Raw genomic sequence first — 21,327 nt, 5'->3', positions numbered from 1 at the left:
TGAGGTCTACAAAATGAGTCTCCTCTAACTCGTCTACACTGTGTGGAAATCATCTTCAAGGAAAGGAATAAACCTATTTTAAAAACAGCTGAGTCCTTTAGATCATATACCCTAACCAATTTATGGAGATAAATGGAATTCAGTATTAAAGAAATTTTTCTCACTCCCCCAGAAAATGTAAATCTAGCTACCAAATAGAAAGAAAGAAAAAGACAAAGGAATCAAGAATAAAACAGCTTAGGAAGAAAGTCAGAGAAACCAATTCAAGGACAGTTGAAGAACCCCTGACTTATCTTACCCTCTTCGCCCCCATGCCCACCATTGACCCAAAGCAACTATACACAGGAACATCACAGAGTAGGGGAATCCAGGGAAAAACAACTGCTGAAGAAAACAGGTTTCATTTCTACCACCTGGAATCAGCAAAGACAGTTGTCCATGGAAACAAATCCCTCTCTTTGTGCAGTGAGGCAGTGTGCTCCGTTGACTATCTTTCAGTAACTCTCACGTTAACCCTGAGCTAATTACCAGGACAGATGAAAAAATAACAAAGGAGAGAGAGCCAGAAAGGGAAAACAAAGTAACACTGTGAGGGATTGCTTGTGTCCTGTTAATATAAATGAATACAAAATACTTTTTAAAAAAATGCATTAGGCAGATATTGGCTTATGATGGGGTCAATATCACGATTTATTTAACTCTGGGGACAATAAATCTTGATATTGACTAAAAACATAAGTCAATATGTGTACTGTTGTGTGCATTCTATTACAAAAATAGGTTTTTAACTTTAATGGCCCCTTTTGCAAAGTGGAAAAATAAAAGAATTCTCTCAAAGGCCCTCAAATTACAGGAACACCAACATCTGCTGAGAAGGGACTGACTGGCCCAGCTTCTCAGCACCATGTACCACTGGTTAGTAGGTCCATTAATATAGTACATGAATTGCTGATTCTGGTCCATCACCCCTCCTGTGTCTACAGCCTTTGATGTTCATCCTACACAAAGCAGAGACCACTACTTAACTTGAGCTAAGCTTGTGATATGTTAGCCAATAAAACGTGAGCAAAATTCAGAGTTTTTCAGTTCCCAGTCTAATCTTAAATAGACATCTTATGTTCTGCTTGTTTTCTTGTGACTCTGGTGTCACAATTAAAAGAGCTTTCCTTCAAGTAGATGCTATCCCTTCAACCTGAACCCACACAGAGAAGACCAGAGCCCCATGACACAATGAGGATCTAAGCCCAGCTCGACCTACACTGGAAGCAGAGTCACCTATTCAAGCTCAGCCTACATCGGTGCCTCTCCAGTCAATCCACAAATACATGAGAGATAAAGGCTTACTGGAAATGCAACTGAGATGTTAGTGGGTGTTTGTTATACAGAAGTAGCTGACTGACACAGTTAGCATTCACTAAGTAATCATTATTCATAGATTCCTTACTCCCTTGTGGAATCTTCAAAGAAAGTTGGAGATACATGCCTCTACTCTAAAGAACTCACAGTATAATAGGGGAAGGAGAACACCCACATGATGGACTGTCTCCCTTTAGTGTATGTTCTATGTAACATAGACGACTGTCAGACACCCCCCCCCCCCAGTCCTATAGCCAGGAGTCCTAATTTCTTCATATCCACACATATCCAGAAGTTGAACTCCAGCCTCCTTAACAGTTTCCAATAAAAAAATAATAATCATTCCAAGCATTAGGGATATTTGTAGCTTTTTTATTTTTTTCCTGAAGATAAGGAAGATGTCAGGGTGCACATAGTATTCTACTAAAATCTATATTCAACATTTTACTTTCCCCAAATTCCTCCTCAGTTACATTATAACAGGGTATCTCTCTTCTTCCTCTTCTCTGACTCAGTGGCTAGCCTCCTTTCTTTCATCTTACAGATTACTCTCAAGAGCTTCAAATTCCTCTGCCCATTTACTATGCAGCAAAATTCAACTAAGCTTCAGCTTATGCCCCTGAACTCGTGTTACAGAGCTCATTCTCTTATTACCAAACACTGAACCCTTCAACGAACAGCACCACCCTCTTTAGAAGGCAGTTCAACTATTTGAGAAGATTCTTTGGTGTCTCGAGCCCCACCCCAAGTGGCTGATCAATGTCTTTTTCTTGTTTTTTTTTTTTTTTTGAAACACATATATAAAACCCTTCAAAGTCATTTTGATGAGTCAAATTATCCTTATGTCATTATAATAACTCATTAATTATTTCCAATAAATATTTATTGAGCCAGGCACTGTTCTAAAAGCTTAGAATACAGCAGTGAACAAAAGAGAGAAACTCCTGAACCCTCATGAAGTATATTCTTGAGCTCAGAAAACAGACACTGAGTTAAACTTATTAATGAAGTCATGTGGGACATAAGTAAGTACTGTGACAAAAATTAGCCCAGGGTGAAGGGATCCACGTGCTGTTCTAGATGGGGTGGTCAGGGAGGGCCTGTCTGAGGAGGTGATGTTTGACCAGAGACCTGAACTGAACCCAAGTCTCTAATTGCTTACTTCACTCACCCATCCAGTATGTATTTCTTCTGTACCTGCTGCAATTGAAGGAATAGTGTTTAGTTGCTGAGGGGCACAGAGAAGAGTCATAAGTGGATATTCTCCTCAAGGAATTATAGTCACATCATAGAGATAAGACTTACATTTCAAAAAAAAAATACAAACTATAATTTAAGATAGAAAATGACATGTGCGGTGTAGATAGAATATCAAGAATTTTGAGGATGAAAAACTCCACACCGTGAGATATTGCTAGATCTTTTTCAAATTGTAAACTTTAAGTAAAGATTTTTCTGAAAAATCTAAGGTAATTTTACCAGAAGTAGAGGGATTGTTCCATCTCACATTTCCAGATATTTTTAGATACTTTAAACCCAATGTATGCCATACACACAATTTTATGTGAAACCAACAATCTGTATTTTAGATCCAAATCTTGATATATAAAGAAAAGCAAACACTTTCCATATTCTTGTTCTCTTTCCTCTTGTTTATTGAGTGAGATGAGAGACGCAGGTAATTTGGTAAAATGGAATTTTTCTACCCTTGTTTTTAAAATTATTTTCCCGGTATAAATCTCTATAGTTGGAGGCACAGAATAAACCTTAGATGAGGGATTCAGTAGAGGTGGGGTGATAACAGAGAATGTTCACGTGCCAGGTGGTGGCCCTGAATGTTCACCTCTGTCTATGACTGCCTGTGCCCTTCTGAGAACGGGTTTACATTTCCCTGCAGAATGGATTTGGAGTATGTAGGTTATGAAGGAAGAGTGGGTTTGAAGGATGTGACAGGCACTGCTAATAATCTGTCAACATCCATTTTCCCAGTTTTTACTTAATAATAAGACTCTAGAGCTTTAGCTGAATCCATGGCTAGCCAGCAAAACAGTACATTTCCCAGACATTCTTGCATCTGAGTTTGGGCATATTAACTGTGTTCTCCTAATAATGATAGGTGAGCAGAAGTCATATATCCTAACTCCAGGGTGTGCCCTTAGGAAAAATGGGCATGCACTCTTTCTGTTTTTCCTTCCTACCTCTACCCTTACCCCTTCCCATTGGATGCAAATGGCACAAGCTTTGCACCCAGAACTGAAAACCACATATTGAGGATGGTGAAGGCACTCTACCAAGTGCTGGATCTCTGACTATTGTGTTAGGGAGAAATACATTTCTATCATAGTTAATCCACTATACTTAGGCATCTCTGATACAGCAGCTTACTCTGTACTCTAAGTAACATAGGAGAGATAATAACAGTACAGGGCCATTAAACCCAGCAAAATAACTAGCCCAAATGAGCATGTTCTTGTCTAGGTCTGGGAAAGTAGTGCTATCAGCAGAAGAAAGATTTTCCCCAAGTCTGGACTTGGCATTAATCATCATTTTCTTGCTTGGGCATGGCAATACACTCCTAATTTCTACACGTGAGTTGATGTTGCTCATGCTGTGTGGTCTCTGACACAGACCTTTCCTGACCAGAAGAACCAAGTCATTCAACAGCACTGAATGAGAAAAGCTACCATTCCAGGAGCAAGGACACGAATTTTTAGAGACCCTAATGCAGTGGAAACCTCTCTGTTGCTTTTCAGCTCTAAAATGTCATGCTCCTTGAATATCTTCGCCGACATGCTCATCCCATTTTGTTTCCTAATACAGAAGAGAGGTTATGTTCTCAGCTGTAGCTTCACAAAAACCATTTCCCCTTAGGGGGAAAGTAGCAGACAGCAACTCTGAGGGACACAGATTTCTTTTCCTTGAACTTAGGTCTTCTATGGAATAGAGGGTTTTCAAGTTTAATTATTGAAATTTTCCCTAATGCTTTATTTAGAAATCTAAACAAAGTGTTATTGCAAGAAATGTTTAAATTAGGTCTGGTGGTAAAGGGGTAAATATATTTTTAAAAATAAGAGACCTCCTGAAGTCTAAGTGCAGAAAATGAAGTAGAAGCGGGAGATGGTGGAAGAGGGAGCTGGCCACGGTGAGTGGTTCTACATTCAGGTGGTTCTCAGGACCCCGTCAGTAAAGACACTTGGGCCTTCATTCTACTCTTTACTATTAATCTGATACAGCTACTCCCACAGGATTGCCATTGTGTTTTGTCCCGTCATCAACCAACTTGGGTTCTCAATATCCTGATTTCTAGTGTTGTTGTTTTTTGACAAAGACCAAGAGTACAGGCAGTCCCAGAGAAAGTAAACTAAGTGTGAACCATGAATTCCATAATAATCCCACCACCCCAGTGTTTGGGGGACAACACAGATGCCTTGAATTTTCAGGATAAGTTGGGGGCAGAGTGCTAAATTCTTGATCTTGTTTCTAGCTCTGTGATAAATATCTTTGCCCAAGGTCATCTACACTAAGAGATCTTAATTCATCTATTTATTCATTCAAACATTCATTCAATAAACATTCATGAGCACTTGCTCTGTGCTCTGGACTAGGAAAACAGAGTTGAATAAAACCGGATCTCTTTACTTCAGAGACTCACAGGCAAACACACAAACAGTTACTTCCCAGAGAGCTGAAACAGTTGAGAAAATTGGGGTGGAAAGTCACATGTAACTCAAAACTCAGATTTAAAAATAACTGGTTGAAATACACTTAAAATGGTTTTAATGTAAACTGATGTTTAAACTGAATGTGAACTCATTTACATAAGTAAACGTATTTGCACAAAACCATCCACATTTCTTAAAGAGGTCAGCCAACAGTAGATAAAATGCACAAGTATGATTTTGATTTTGCTAAGTAATCTCTCATTGCAAATGATAACAGCCATCCACCCACTATGTCACTGTTGCATTTAAGAGTCTCAAATGCTAGTTTTTTCTATATCTTTATTGTTAAAAGTATTACAGATGTCCCTCCTTTTTCCCCCATTGACACCCCCCCCCCACCTCGCCTTCACCACACTATTGTGTGTGTCCATTGGTCATGCATATAAGTTCTCTGGTTTATCTCTTCCCGCCACCCCCTCCACCTCCTTCCTTCTGAGGTTTGTCAGTCTGTTCCCTACTTCCATGTCTCTGGATCTATTTAGTTCATCGGTTTATTTTGTTCTTTAGATTTCAAAAATAAGTGACATCATGTGGTACTTATCTTTCTCTGACTGGATTATTTCGCTTAGCATAATACTCTCCAGCTCCCACCATGTCGTCTCAAAGGATAAAAGATTTTTTTTTCATACAGCTGCATAGTATTCCATTGTGTATATCTACCACAGTTTTTTTATCCACTTAGCAACTGATAGACACTTTGGCTGTTTCTAGATCTTAGCTATTGACTACATCAAATAGCTTCTGCACAGCAAAAGAAACCAGCATCAAAATAAAACAGAAACCCACTCTATGGGAGAATATACTTTTCAATGATACATCAGATGAGGGGTTAATATCCAAAATATATAAAGTATTTATACAACTCAACAAAAGGAAAACAAACAATCCACTTCAAAAAATGGGCAGAGGACCTGAATAGACATTTTAAAAAAGACATACAAATGGCCAAGAGATATTTTTTTAAATGTACAATATCACTAATCATCAGAGAGATGCAAATTTAAATGACTCATGTATCACCTCACACCTGCCAGAATGTCTACCATCACCAAATCATCAAACAACAAGTGCTGGCAAGGGTGTGGAGAAAAGGGGACTCTAGTACACTGCTGGTTGGAATGCCGACCAGTGGACTATGGAAAACAATATGGTGTTTCCCCAAAAAATTAAAAATAGAACTGCCATTTGACCCAGTGATTCCACTTCTAGGAATATATCCTAAAGCCTAAAACACCAGTCAGAAAGAATATATGTACCTCTATGTTCATAGTAGCACTATTTTCAACCTCTATTTAATATTGTCAAAGATGAATCAAGGGTACCTTCTGTTCTGACAGCATCAAAGAAACATTTTCCTTGTCCATTAGAGATCAATCCAGATGCATTCTTTTTGCCCACTACCAGTGGATCTAAATCAGCATTGCATTATCAAGGTTGTTATAATAGGATCTCTCATGGTATTGCCATTTTGTTTTCAGTCAACTTCCTGGATTCACTGAGAATCCAAACAATATTCATTTACCTTTTTAAAAAAACCTTAAACCACACAATTTACAAACTGGTTGATGCAAACCTGGATGATCCAAAACAGACAGCATGCATATGACAAAGCATGTACTTAGTACATTTCCAGAACAAAGAACGGAATGGCCAGAGGAATGGGGAAGGTGGGATTAGGTGGGACGCTGTTGGAAAGGAGCAGGTAGGTATTGAAGAAAAGTTTCACAGAAGTAACTCTTGAGATATAACTATTATTGAAAATGAAAGAGAAACTATGCTTTCTTAAAGCCAAGGTAGGTAGGACATACGATTATTTAACTGCCCTAAAAATCAAGGATCTCCTACAGAGAAGAGATGGTGTCCACGCAGTAATCAATGTAAAGTCAGACTGTCTCTGTGCCAACCATCTACTAAGCAATTGGATGCGTCCTGCCATTAAGGAGTATTCAAAACAAGATAATGATTTTAATAAACTTCTCTCTAACCTGTTATCTCTCAAAAATACCTAAAAGCATTAGAATTATAGATGGGCCTTCAATAAAACAAATCCAAAGTTCCATCCAACCAACTTTTATTGTCTTCCTTGAATAACAGGATAGTATGTGATCCATTAAAGCAGCACATTTCAGCCACAATTCAACATAGCCCACACCTTTAAAGAAAAAAATTATAAATCAAAATATTGTTGGTTCTTTTTAAAGAAAAAAAATATTTAAAAATAGCCCATGTAAGACATTGTTTTTCCAAATAATTGAAACCAAAAAAAAAAAAAAAATGACAAAGCAAAAGCAAAAAAAATAAAAAAGAACATGAAAAAGCCCACCATCCTTTGTAATACTTTTCCTCATTATAAGGCCACCACTACTGATTTTAAGTCATCACTAACTTAAATTGCCTTGCAGGGCATTTCACTTCATGTACCTGTGAACAGATACATGAAAAGAAACACAACAGAACAGCTTATTTATTCCCTCTTGCTCTTTCTCAAGACACTGTAATGACCTGGGCATAAGAGGTAGTGAAGAAAAGCCCCTTTTTATTATCTTTTCTCTCTTTTTTTTCTTTTCCTCCTGATAACCTTTAAAGACTTCCCTTAGAACTAATACGGGACTCAGCAGTTGATGATGAATTTGCATGTCGATCGGCAGCCAGTGCAGCAGCCCTCAGATTAGGGACATTCCGCTGCACACTAAAAGGCGCAAAGAACAACAAGTGCATTTCCATCTGCCCTTCCTTTCCAGTCAGTGCATTCCCAGGCGTGTCTATTGATGAGCACTTGGAACAATACCAAAATGCAGTGTAAGATCAATCCTGCTGTTTACTTCGCTGAGCTAAAGGAACAAAGAACAGAAGAAAGGCCTTAAACCCCGCCATCGTAAAGGAGCAGGATGAAGGATGAAAATGGGTCTGATGGGCAGTTGCACAGAGTAAACGTATTTGGAGAAGCAGCAGCTCCAGCTGAGATAAAACCAATGATGATTTGTATTTTGTACTGTATCTTCAGGGGATAAAAGCACTTCTATCAGATAGCATTGAAGGAAAACTTGAAACACCACAGTACAGGGCTATGTTCCCTGCCAGGGAAAGAATAAAAACTCCCATAATTGCTGAGGAGTGTTAAATATCTGATGGTGCATGCCTCCGTCCTCCCATGGTGAAGTAACTCAACCAGGTCCTCTTTTTAACTCCACCAGCCCCTGCTAACCCAACGGTTGGCTGGGCCCTGCTGTCAACAAAGCAATGGGATACTGGGTTTTACGTGGGTAATTGTCATTTGTAATTGCAATTTGTGGGATTATTTGTCTTTACGCCTTCTAAAAGTTATTTCAAATGGAAAGCCCAGCAACTTCATTGCTGGGAAAATAAGAGTTGCAGAGGGAGGGGGTGGACAGCGTGAGAGTGGAGAGACAGCGTTAGTGTTCAAATGTAAATATGTTGAGAAAGAGAAGGCAGGGATACAAGGCCATTATAGCAAAGGTGGGAATTTTCTCTTTCTGAAATAAAGAACAGATGCACCATATTGCTTCAACATTTGGTGAAACCACATGACACTGGCCAACCACAATGAAGGGGCACCCCAGGCAAAGGGTATTTGGGAGGCAAAGGCCAGAAATATACAGGCAAAACTGGGCACCTCCCACCTGGGGTGATGCCTCAATACTCCTCCCAGATCTAGATCCAGCTCACCCCTAGCCCCAAAGACCACCCGCAGCAGCAGCAGCACCTGAGAACTGGTGAGAAATGCAAAATCTCAGGTTTCACTCCAGACTTGGTGAAACCAAACTCAGGAGGCAGGGCCCAGGAAGAGCTCAGAACCACAGTCTTAAATTATCCCAAAGAAAACTCCTGACTCCTTCCCCTCCCAGCACGCCCCCTTCTCTGAATCCTGTCTCCTTATTGTTCTGCCAATCACAGGTATTAACATATATCTCTGAACATACAAGGGACCCAACAAACATGTGGTGATGTGCTTTGGCCCTGTTGCTGTTTTCATGTATATTTATGGTCCTGAATCTCCCATTAGATGTCAGATTATTTGAGGACAGTGACTCTCAGTCTTCTCTGAAGCCTTCTCCATGACTAGTATACATTGGTGCTTATTCACTGTTAAAGGGTTGATCTGGGCATTGAGCTTCCTGTTTCTATTCAGGGATATTATGATAAATGGTTTTGAGTAGATTCTTTCATGGCAAGGGAAGGTCAGCATTTTCATACTTTAGTTACTTTGACAAGAGAACACAATGGCCTAAAGGGAGAGCAACTTGGCTCTCTTATTATCTTCAAGTGGCTCAGTTTTCCCCATTTTCAAAGCAGGCATGAAAAATCACAAATGCATAAATATTTTATAGAGATATTAAAAATTAACTGCAAAAAAATTTACCTTTGGGGTGAAAGGTCCTGAGTAGATGCAAGGTAAAATAATCTGTGAATCTGCAAAATATCAAATACATCCTTTTAAGGTAGCTTTTTGTGAGCAAGTCTCTTATTAAGTTCTAAGTATCATATGGAGGTGATATAAATTAATCCTCAAACAACTCAACAAGCTAGATCTAATGTACTCTAAAGTAGGGTAAGGAAACTGAGGCCCAAAGAGATTAGATAATTTGCTCAAGGCTGCCAAGTTATGCAGCAGAGCACCGATTCTAATACTGGTAGACTCCAGAGCCCACACCTGGTCTTTCACATCCCATTATAGAAAAGAAAAAGAAAGGAATTAAATAATGCATCGAAATGCAACCTGAAGGTCTTTCTGTACATTCACAGGGAATGGAAGTGCATGCAACTGTCGGCACCGGAGTTTTGTCTACCAGAAGGCAGATACGCTCAATGCAGCAAGTTTGTAATTACATAGGTAAGTGAAAGAACTATCATAGCATAAGACCATGTCTACATAATATCAAATTGCTGGATTTTCAGATAAAAATATTCCACCAATAATCTAGATATTTACATAGTGAGTCCTTGAGTTTTCCACTTTTTCCTAAAATGTTTGGGAGACATATCGACATAACTTAAAGGTCCAACTTTTAAGTCAATTTCTGAGAGGGTTTTCCTCCATAGAAGACATTAACAAAAACACACATCAAGAATCTGAGATGTTTCTTAGTGTTCAGATTATCTGAGCATGGAAAGCACACTCGACACCAGGCAGAACATTAAGGGAGACTCAATTTCAATCGAGAGGGTCATAATATAAATTAGAATGACACAATCTAAATTAAATAGACACAGTCTAAATTAGATAAACAACATCATCAGAGTTCTGATTCCTTCCCAGCAGAGATTGTGGGAGAGTAAGTTTCCCAGAGTATATTATACACAGAAAGGTCTGCATTTTCCAAGTCGATGGGTCACTATGTGTAATTTTATTATACAACCACTGTGTCCAAGTACCGACCTGGTATTTTTCTAAGTGAGTCTAGCATAAGGTGATACAGAGATGTTAAGGATGAAAATTATAGTCTGTCCATCTGTTTCACAAGAATCTAGTTTTGAAGGGGACTTCAGCTTGACTAGAAAGTCCTATTTATCATTCCGTTAGCCACAAAAGGCAGAATTTCCTGCCTTTCTTCTTGAACTCTATGTTCTTCCATCAGAGAGTGAGTCCAGGGCAGATTAAAAGTGCCCTCAGTGTCTTCTTCTCAGAATCAGGAGGGTATGGTTTCCTGCACCCCAGACATCACCCAGAATGACTTTAGGGATGAAAATAAGACAATTAACATACTTTCATTGTATAGTTCTCCAACACTGCTTTCTCTTTCTTAGCTCTCAATGCCTCGGAGAAGCCTCTTCCATAAAGATCGAATGTGAATGGTTAGATGGCTCGTTCAAGGTTATGTATTGAATTGGGGTAGAAGCAGGACTGGGATCAGCTCTCTGGACACCTGATCCACTGCTCTTCTCTCTGCCCTGCCCCGAAAGTATACCTCCTCCTAGCAGCACTGGCCAAAGAAAATACAGTGCAAGCACAAATGTGAGCCACATATGGCAGCTTACATTTTCTAGTAGCCAGATTTTAAAAATTAAAAGAAAAGGTAAAACTAGTTTTAATAACATATATTACTTAACCCAATATAACCATCATTTCAACAAGTAATCAATATTAAAAATGGTTAATGATATATTTTACTTTTTTTTAATATATGAAATCTTCAATCTGGGATGTATTTCACATTTTCAACACATCCCACTTTGGACCAGCCCCATTTCAAGAGGTCAAGGGCTACATATGGTCACCTTATTGGGCAATGCAGCATTATGGTGCCTGCCTGAAATATTTCAACAGTAAAGCCCTGCCAAGTCCAGCCCTGGGTCAGATAGCTACTTTGCAGCCAGAACTGTTGAACTGAGACGCACACAATAGCCCCACTGGGAAGTGTTAGAAAGGTTCCCAGACAGCCTCCAACCCTAAAGAGACTCTTATCCCTGACAGCAAGGCCAAGAAGCCTATTAACCCCTCTCCTCTCTACAGTGCCCAGTAGAGCAGCATTTTCACATAGCCACCTAGCCAGCTTTAAGGGAGCATTGTATGGGGGAACTGCATCACAGTCTCTTGCAGATTATTATTTTAAGAAAATAAAGAAAGCATATGTAGTGTTTCAACAAATATCTATCAAGTGACAACTATGTGTCAAAACTATGGGCATGAAGATATAGCAGTAAACACAACTGATGGGCCACCTGTGGAGCTTACCTTCTAGTGGGGATGACCTGAGAAATAAACACATGTACAAAAAATAATTACAATATGTGATTAATGCCTACAAAGGAAATAAACTGGATACAGAGGAAGTGGTATCTAGTGAATATCCACCACATGCCAGGCACTGCACTAGTCTCCTTCACCTGTGTTAGCACTCATCATGGCCACCATTTATTAGCGCTTAAAACACAATAAAAAATGTTCTAAGGCCCTGACCAGTTTGGCTCAGAGGTTAGAGCATCGGCCCGCAGACCACAGAGTCCCAGGTTCAGTTCCCGCTAAGGGCACGTACCTCGGTTGCAGTTTGTCCCCGGCCCCAGTTGGGGTTGTGTGGGTGGTGACCACTCGGTGTGTCTCTCTTGCATCGATGTTTCTCTCTCTCTCTTACTCCCTCCCGCTCTATCTGAAGATACATGTTGAAATGTCCTTAGGTGAAAATAAAAACTTAAAAAAATGTTCTAGGCTATTTATTTATATCACCTCTTACCCTCATAATAATTTTACAAGTTAAATCTTTTTATCTCCAGTTTACACATAAAAGCCCAGTGCCCAAAGTGATAATTATTGAAGGTCACACTGCTAGTAAGTGCAATAGCCAGAACCCAATCTCATAACAAACAACACCATTCTCTTTTTACTCTATCATGCTGATGTTCATTTTTATCATGTGGATTTGTTGAATAACAATAAGGAATAGAAGTTTCACCAACCTTGTGTGAATTAGCCAGAGCCTTTACTTTAAGAACTGAACTTCAAGTACTAAAAATAGGATTTCTAAGAAGCCTTGGGATGAGGACATCAATTCAAGCATCAGGACATTGTGGGGCACGGATTACCAATGGGCTGCATCTCCCAGGCCAACTCTTGAGAATACCTGGGAACAGTGGCAGCATCTGGGCTCAAGGCCAAGTAGGCCGTGATCAATTAGCTATGTACGCCATGACTGGGGAAAGTAGAACAGACACTTGCTATACATTTATCATCCCTGGATTTGTCTGAAGGCCCTCACAGGACCCAGGAATACTGGACTGCTAAAGAAGTGGATTCAACCTGAGACCATTCTTGGTTAAATATCAGTCAAGATCAATGAGCTCTCTCTGTTCTAGCTAAGGGTATCATTAGCATCTCTGGGCTTAATCATCAGACTTGAGATCCCCAGAGAACGCAGGAGCAAACTCATGGACACCAGACTGCCTACAAGGTAGATCCAGCCCCAGACCACCCCTGGCTAACATCTTACCAAATGTCCAGTGAGGCAGGTTCAGTAGTTGATAACCAAACTACATTGTAGTTATAACTTCCTGGTAATCTGCCAATAAATAATTTATTATTAAACTACTTATGTATAAACTGCATTTAATCTACATCAAAGTGCCCATTAATCATTTTTCACTAATCATTTTGTTGGATTTTGAAAGCCTCTGATTAAAAGCACAAACACCTAAGGAAGAAGAACCAATTGGTTTTTCCATCCTCAAGCTAATGTCCCCAGTGGGTAGACCTAAAAAACATCACTTTAGGTCAGCGGTGTTCACATGGGACCTGAAATGGGAACAAACTAGATTACCTGTGGCAGTTTCCTCCCCAGGGACTGGCTGGCCTAGATCACTTGTCCCACTAAGCCAGACGAGAATTTCCAAAGACCAGAGGAATCACCCACAACATGAAAGCACCCCCTATGCAGCTCCTCTTCCTCCCCCAGCCTCTCTAATCCCGGAAAATGGCTATATTACCTTTCAATGGCACAGAGACCACCTCAAAATCTTCTGTAACTCCTACCTCACCAACCTAAACCCTGATATTACAATGTTTTCCACAACAGTCAGTCACAGGGAACATGAAAATCTCTCTGCCTTCCGATCATGGCACAATCACAGGAGAACATAATCTTTGGATGAGCAAACTTCCTCTTCAAACAAAAGAATATTTCTCCCTGGGCGGCGAGAGACATTTAGCCCCTCTAATATGCCCTTGTGGAAGGTGAGCCTTCCAGGCTTCAGTGAGGGGGATAATTACAAGGGGATTTGCAGACAGGGCCTGCAGGTGGGAAGGAGGGAGGGAGCGAGGGAGGAGAAAAAGCAAGGATTCCAGCAGCTTTCTTATGTCAGTGAAGCACCTTCATGCTCAAAATGAGCATCACTTCCTTATCACTGACCTGTCTCATAAAGTCTTCTTAGTTGTGAAAAGATGGTTGTAAACATGGTTCCCTCAGTTTGAAATACCGAGATGTCTGAGAGATTTTAGCACTTCTTGGCTAAAGTCACACTGCGATTGCCTGGCAGACATTCTCACAGCCTCTGCCATCCTTATCCTGCGTCATCCTGCAAACAGCCAGGGTCCATGCGGACAGTCGTTTTACACATGACGTTGTTCGCCAAAAAGAAAAGCACAAGGCCTACTGCTTGGAGAGTCCCGGCAACCACCAGTCCATCTGCTTCAACTACCAGGTCACTCAGAAGCCTCATTTCAAGGGCAAAACATCAGAAAAGAGAAGAGATGTAAAAGGCAAAAAGACAGCTGACTCCCTTCTAAGGTGAGTGTCTCTGTGGATGGCATGTTTCCAGTTCAGTGATCTGAGCTGGAACCGGGGCATGGGCTGTTCTAAAAAGTTGTACAAAGCCATCTGCTCCAGTGAGCAAAGGGACACCCTGCCCTTGTCTAAGTGCATGGGGAGATCTTGTCAACCTCTCCACCACCGGGAACTTCTGCAGTGCCTGGGTAGAGGGCAGGGCATGCCTCCCAACAGTGCGAAGAGTGAGCACATATTAGTGGAACGCTTCACAATTCACCTAACACTAGATGCATTTCAGAGCACACCTTAATCTCCATATTCCTTTATTTTGGTTGGTTGGTTGGTTGGTTGGTTGGTTGGTCGGTCGGTCGGTTAATTTAAGCCATCCTCTTTTACTTCCCTTGTAACCAGATGTCAAGATGCTCCATGGGAAAAAGCAAGAAAGTGATGATGATTCCTCAAAAAGTGGTATATTGGGGTTTATTATTTCTGAACTAGAGCAATGTTGAGCAATAACATGTAATGTTTTTGTTTATATTACTCCGAATAAATATATTTTCCCTCTTTTCTGAGAAAAATATATCTTCCCTGAGCCCTGCATCTAAGAAAAGTAATTAGACTTTACATCATCCCCTGCACGTCTTCTAAGACAATAGTTGAGCAATCCTCATGGAGTGGCCAGGAAGAAAGAACTGTTGCTGAACTCTTGCTATTTTGTTAAGCATTTTTAAATACCTAATTTCTTGTAGTTCTTTTTTCAGAGTGTTCACACATACACATTGTTTAACGACACAACTAATTTGTATTCTCAGCTACCTTTCCCAGTTACCTTTGCATGGTCTGAAGGACAGAGGATTTCGTGTGCACACGGGATGCGTTTCCACTGTGCAGACGAAGGATCGCAGAAGCAGAAACATTAAGAGACTTGCCAGAAACCAAACAGGCAGTTCCAGACTTCAGATTCAACTTCCCTAAAATGTGTGGCCTCTGATGGAAAGGAAGGAAGATAAAGGAAGCAACAGAGGAGGAGAAAGAAAGAAGAAGGTGAAGACAAAAGGGAAGAATGGTCCTTGATGCCTTGGACATTTTCCCATGGTCCCCCTTTTCCTACATAAGCCGCTATGGAAAGGAAGCAGGCCAGGGCAGCAAGGGAGGAAAGACCACTGGCAAATCCACAGCCACACTCCTCCTTTTGCCACGTACCCTTCCTGTCCACTGACATTCTTCCTGCCGAACCGTCCTCTCTTCACTTGGCTCTCTTTCCCTGTCTCGGCGTCAAAACTTTCTTCTTGTGTCTACTATCCTTTCCTCTCTCCACAGTCATACTTTTATTGTGTTTCCCTTCATATTCAATTTCCAGAATTCATTGCTTTTTTCAAAACTGAACATGAAACCTGGCCCAGAATAACCTTAATAACTATCCATCCCTCAGCAGACTTCTCCTACTTCCCACCCCAAGTCCCCCTACCCTGTCTCCCCCAGGAAATCCCAAATCTCTGTGGCCTGAAAGTCCACCTGCTTCCCTCCTGAGATTTTCCCACGTGCCCAAGCTAGCGCCTCCCCCTGAATCAGAGCAGATGCCCCCCAGACAGGTATAATAAACACATGCTGGGATCAAAGATGCTATTAATAATAATGCCATTAAACAGGCCCTGGCAGGCTGGGGTTAATCTGGAAACACGCATGCTCATCACACATGAAGCCCATAATACATGGATAAAGGAGCATCTTTATTCTCCAACTCACTAGCATTCATTTATATTCCAAAGTCTCCACCTCTCTCCCGACAGGATCATTCAGCACAGTAGGATTTTCTCTGCTCAACCCTACCTTCACTTTAAAAGACCTGAAAAGGATGGGCTTAGCTCTTGTCACTGGCATCAAGGCGTTTTCTCTTTGACAACTGGCCCAGGGATCTGCAGCTTCATCTCTTCATCTTTTCCCCCTGTGCACACATGTGTGCAACTCAGCATCCTTACCGTAAGTGATTTGAAATTTACTGGGCGCACGTTGACCTGGCATCAGATGGTCTGGCAATCCAGAATGATGAGAGATTAATTTTGACCAGTCTGGATTCAAAAGAGCTGGCACGCCCTGAGAAGGAAACCAGAGGCGGGTCTGTTTCACCTCTGATTTGACCGTAATCGAAAGGAAATGAGGGTAGTGACAAGAGTTTGGCTCCACAGCAGCGCCTCCTGGAAGGAGCTACGCTTAGGTCTCCTTCCAGCAGGGGCAGCAGGGAAGGGGCATGTGAGGTCTGTGTGTGATGTGAACAGGAGGCAGCACACACCAGACAGCCAAGCGTCCAAGAGCTGAGCCTGCTGAGCCTGCTCTGTAGCCTGTGGTTACCAAACCCCACCTGCAACCTCCCTGAACCGGGCAGGAACATCATCTCCAAGGGGCCCAACTATTTTCTCCAAAGTCATCACCTATAAAAAAAAAAAAAAAAAAAAAAAAAGGCTACAGGCGAGTGCCCTGCACCAACCCAGATTACCCAGAATCATCCCCTGCCCATCCCTGTTGTTCCCTAATCCTGATTTTGCAGAATGGCAGGTGGCTCCACTCATCTGAAAGAACATGGAGAAATCTTTGATATCGTTCTCAAGACAAAACTTATCGCATCCCCTTTTATTTTTTAAAGTGTCTTACACCACCTTGAAGAGGAAATGGAGAGTAAATTGTGTTAAAATTAAGCAAATGACTACTAATACTGCTGTATCCTTCAAAATGATATTATTAATGTACTGAATATGGGACAAAAGAAACTTTTTAACTTTAAAGGAGTAGTGGCCTGGTGTTGTGGTTCAGTGGACTGAGCACTGGTCCATGGACTGAGAGGTCCCAGTTCAATTCCAGGTCAGGGCTCATGCCCAGGTTGCAGGTTTGATCCCCAGTTGGGGGTGTGCAGGAGGCAGCTGATCGATGTTTCTCCCTCACATCAATGTTTCTATCTGTCTCTCCCTCTCTCTAAAAAATCAATAAAAACATATTGTTACAAAATTAGATAAATAAATATGAAAAAAAAGAAATAGTGGACCCCAGGGGTCTTTAGGCAGGTCTTTCTGCTTTGTGCATAGGAAGGAAGTCTGATGCATTCAACTACATTTTCACCCAGCCCAATCCAGCCGTTTTTTCACAGAAGTGACTTCAAACCAGTGAGGACTTGTGTGTTCCCTCCCCAAACTGGCCTCACGCGAAATGTAATCATAAAAGAAGATTTAATGGCCACTGCCTATGTAAAAGAAACAGTGACCCATCTATTTAACATTGTACTGGAGATTCTAGGCAATGCAAGTAGGTAAGAAAAAGAAATTGCAATTGAAATAAATAAAATTGTCTTTGTTTGCAAATGATGTGATCATTCATGTAGGAAAAAACTCCTAGAAGTATTATATAAGTTTAGTAATATTGCAGGATACATGATTAATATAGTAAAATAAACTGTATTTCTATATATCACTAATGAATAATGTATAAGGTGATCTGTAAACTGTACATAAAAGAATCAAACAGGAATTGTAGAACTAAAAATTGAATCTGAATTAAAAAATTTATTTGAAATGCTTGACAGATGATTGGACATGAAATAAAAAAGTATAAGCAAAAAAAATAAAAGAAAAGAAACAGTGACCATTAACGGAGATGAGATATAATTTCAGCTGCTGCGTTCTTAGACACACTAATTTTTGCATTCACTCATTCACTCAACAACTAGAAAGGGAGCCCATATTCCCCACCAGGTCGGATGCTAGGTGACTGGGAGACAGAGGTGAATCAGGGCAACCTGTGCCTCTCCGCCAATGAAGCTAATTGCAGATTAGAAGAGACCCAAAAAGACAAGCAAGGGTCTAAAGTAGAAACTACCAGGTAGGACCAGCTTTGAACTACTTCTGGGGAGGTAACATTTAGGTAGAGACTGAAAAATGAGAAGAAACTCACAATCTAAAAACTCAGGGCATCACCTTCCAATTATGTTCCAGGAGAGGAAAGAACAAGAGCAAAGGCTCTGGGGTTGGGAAGAACTTGGCGGGTTCAAAGATTAAAAGAAGCTTCAATTACTTGGTACATAGTAACCACGGGAGAAAATCATGCAGGATGAGACGATGTCCACCATCCTGCAATGGGTGTGCCCAAGCCAGGAAGAGGAATGACCTGCAGGAGACTTTGAATCTACTCTAATTTGTGAAAGAAGCCATCACAAACTTTGAGACTTTTCCTAACGTGGGTAATAAATAGTTTGTGGCATACCTCCGTCCTGCATGCACACACCATCATCAACTTGGAATACCATGTTTGAAAATCTGAAGCACAGAGCCCCGGCTGTGGAGTTCCACAGTCCTGCTCCTGGTCCTGCTCGGGATCCCTGAACCCCTCTGAGATCCCCTCTCCGGCTGCACATGGGCAACTTCACTAACAGAACTGACTTAAGAAGGCACATCTTCCTAAATAGTACTCTTAGTAGTAACCTGTGGATAGTTATCAAATAACTAGTCTTAGATCTCACTTGCCCACCAAACACAAAACTGGATGCTCTACAGTAATACTGTCCAACCGAAATAAAATGCAACCCACAAGCACAAACCACTTGTAGGATTCTAAATGTTCTAGTAGTCACATGAAAAAAGGTTTTTGAAACAGAAACATTAATTTTAATATATGTAACTCAATGTATCTAAAACACTGTCATTTCAACATACAATTAATGGTTTTAAAATATTAAACAGATAGTTTACATTCCCTTTTTTGCTCTGTCTTTAACGTTGGGTGCCTATTCCACACTTAATAGCACAGCTCGATTCAAGCTAGCCCAATTTAAAGTGCTTCATAGCCACATGTGGCTACTGGCTCATGTGCTGAAGAGCGCAGCTCCACAGAGACAGAGTATTAAACATTGTGCTTCATGGTCTGACTCTAATATAACTGCAAGATTGATGATAGTTAAGAAAAGATAAACCAGGCAATCAAGTTAAAGCCAATCCCATGCTTTCGAAGTCCATTCTGGTTTGAGTGTTGATGAAAGTTTCAACTTTTCTGCCTCCCTGAACTACTCATGCAGTACGCATTGAATCACCCGTTCGTTAGTCCACTCCGCCTTCACTGAGCATCTTCTACTGTCCAGGTACCAGGTGCTAGGGATGCAAACATGAACAAGCATAATTCCTGCCCACAGGATGCTCAACATTTGGGTGGAAATCTTCCATCCTAATGAGTAGTCAGCACACCCTCAGCATTTCGCCTTCCCCAGCTAGAATTAGGGAGATATGCATTCTGGTTTTGACTCCTCTACTTACAAGCTAAGAATCCCTGAGAAAGCATTTCCCTCATCAGAGCCTTTGCTTCCGTATCTGTAATATGTGTGAGTTTGTCTGAATAACCATGAAGCATCCTTTTGGTCTGAGATTGCAGCTTCAGCCCAAACCCCACTACCCTGTGCCTCGTCCTAATGATGTGTGGGGACAAGGGAGAGCAAGCTGATGAGAGTCCCCTCCCCTGCGTCTATCCCCAGAAGATGCAGCTTTGTTCACTTCCGAATCCTTTCCCTCCCGGGCCTTTTGTGGTTACAGGAGTTGTTTAGCTTTGTTTTACTTTGCTTTGTTTTAATTACATTCAAAATTAGCAAAGCAATCCCCATGGTACACCTGGAAGAATAATTGGCTCATTTGGTACATCTGACTGTGTGGGGAGACTCCCTTGTCATCATGCCAGAGCCCCACACATATTCTGCTCCCAGGTAGATGATGTCTAAGAAACCCAGAGAGCTCATCTAGCCCATCATTAACCTCATTTTGAGACAGCCCCAGAGGCGGTCCTTTAGCCACCGGCACAGCCGGCTGTCAATTGTGTCAAACCAGTAACATATTAGTTAGCAGGGGAGCAATCCAAAGAGGTAGCCATAGATCCGAATGCCTGAAAGATATTCTGGAATGTGGTAATTATGTCCTGCAGCTGCCAACGGTGTCCTCTGTGAGTTCACAGATAGTAGTGGTACCATGGAAAGAAGAGGACAGATAATAGCTGTTAATAAACAATAGGTCTTGGTTCTAACTCACCAAAACTGTCCTCAACCCTTAAGTCATGATTCATCCTCAGGTTCCTATGACTGTCCCCAGGGGATTCTGTTCCCCTTAATATGGGTGCTAGGTATCCATATCCCTGAACAGAGGAGATAAGTGACAAGGGAGGGGGGGGGGGTTTCAGAGTAAATCATATAAGAAAGAGAGAATACACTTGGTGTTACTAAGCATTCTGTGGCTGTTTTCACAAGCAAAATTTCCTAATTTCCATGTTTTAAAAAATGGGAAATTTCTCATACTTTATCCCCAAACAGCATTCACTTGGTTTGCTTTTCCATTGATAGTAAAATAGAATAATGGAATCAAGTGACCCAAAGTTACAAATTAGTGGGCTTGCTCAATGTGAGTGGAACCAAGGGCTCTGAAATATTGAAAAATTTGAGTAAATCCAATAAGTTCCCCTTTTCAAGAAACCTAGCTGTGCTGCTCCTGTAACTCACGCACCTTAGCCATCTCCGTTTGAGTCCGAGGCCGGCGTGAAGTTTGCCTTTCGGAGCTGCATGGGACAACAGGTAGTTCGGCTCCGCAGGCAACGTTCTCCGTCACCACAAAACTACTAGGCCTGAGGCACAGATGCACATCCTAACCCTATGGCAGTCATTGCTAATTGATCATGATGGTATTTCTCATTGATCCATCTAGACTATGATTCTCAACCCAGAATCGTAGGCATCGCCTACTAATTGACATGTTGTCCTAGCCCAGACAGAGTCTCCTCTGAATTATAAATAGACCACTTGTATTAGTGCTCTATGACTGCTACAAAACAGTTACCATGAATCGAGTGGCTTAATACAAATTCAGCTTCCAGTTCTAGAGGTCTGAAATGTGTCCACAGGGCTGTATTCCTTCCCCAGGCATCTGAGAAGAATCCGTTTTCTTGCCTTTTCCAGCTTCTAGAGGCCCCCTACATTCCTTGGCCTGTGGCCCCTCCCTTCTCTTTTAGGCCAGTAGCGTTCA

This window comes from Molossus molossus, unplaced genomic scaffold (genome assembly GCF_014108415.1).
Source record: "Molossus molossus isolate mMolMol1 unplaced genomic scaffold, mMolMol1.p scaffold_m16_p_15, whole genome shotgun sequence".
Lineage (NCBI taxonomy): Eukaryota > Metazoa > Chordata > Mammalia > Chiroptera > Molossidae > Molossus > Molossus molossus.
Note: the sequence above shows the minus strand (reverse complement) of the source record.